The sequence below is a fragment of the Rhea americana genome, unplaced genomic scaffold (assembly GCF_003343005.1).
Source record: "Rhea americana isolate MKP2758 unplaced genomic scaffold, rheAme1 scaffold_648, whole genome shotgun sequence".
In the NCBI taxonomy this organism is placed as follows: domain Eukaryota; kingdom Metazoa; phylum Chordata; class Aves; order Rheiformes; family Rheidae; genus Rhea; species Rhea americana.
The window spans coordinates 48840-49376 of NW_028186810.1; the positions used below are offsets into that span (position 1 = coordinate 48840).

General features: G+C 81.6%; 1 protein-coding gene across 3 annotated transcripts in view; it reads left to right on the top strand.

Annotated features, from left to right (window-relative positions):
• PGAP2 (post-GPI attachment to proteins 2) overlaps positions 1 to 537 on the top strand; it is an 8545-nt gene that overhangs the window by 1096 nt on the left and 6912 nt on the right. The window contains exon 1 of one of the 3 annotated variants that reach the window (XM_085320631.1): positions 292 to 315. The exons of 1 other annotated variant lie outside the window; for it this stretch is intronic. The gene's annotated coding sequence lies outside the window, so the exon portion shown is untranslated. Of the gene's footprint in view, positions 1 to 291; positions 316 to 395; positions 413 to 537 lie in introns of those variants that run through there. One more of the 3 variants, XM_085320632.1, reaches the window with a different exon arrangement.

The following is a 537-nucleotide window of genomic DNA, read 5'->3' on the forward strand; positions in this document are numbered from 1 at the left end:
AGGCCCCAGCCCCACAGCGTCCCCGTGGGGCCGCCCTAGAGACGGGCCCTGAGGCCCCAGCCCCCCGACGTCCCCGTGGGGCCGCCCCACCGACACGCCCCAGCCCCACAGCGTCCCCGTGGGGCTGCCCCACAGGCAGGCCTCAGCCCCACAGCGTCCCCGCGGGGCCGCCCCACAGACAGGCCCCAGCCCCACAGCATCCCCGTGGGGCCGCCCTAGAGACGGGCCCTGAGGCCTCAGCCCCACAGCGTCCCCGTGGGGCTGCCCCACAGGCAGGCCCCGGCCCCACAGCGTCCCCGCGGGGCCGCCCCACAGGCAGGCCCCGGCCCCCCGGCGCCCCGCGGGGCGGGAGGAGGCCGCCCCACGGGGCTGGCCCAGCGAGGCCCGGGCCCGGGAGGAGGAGGCGGGACCGGTGCGGCCGGGGAGGGCGGAAGAGGCGGGCGATGGCGGGCGGGGGCCGAGGAGGAGGAGGAGGCCGAGGCCGAGGCCGAGGAGGGGCGGCGGGGAGGACATGGGGGAGCGCGGCGGGGACTGAGC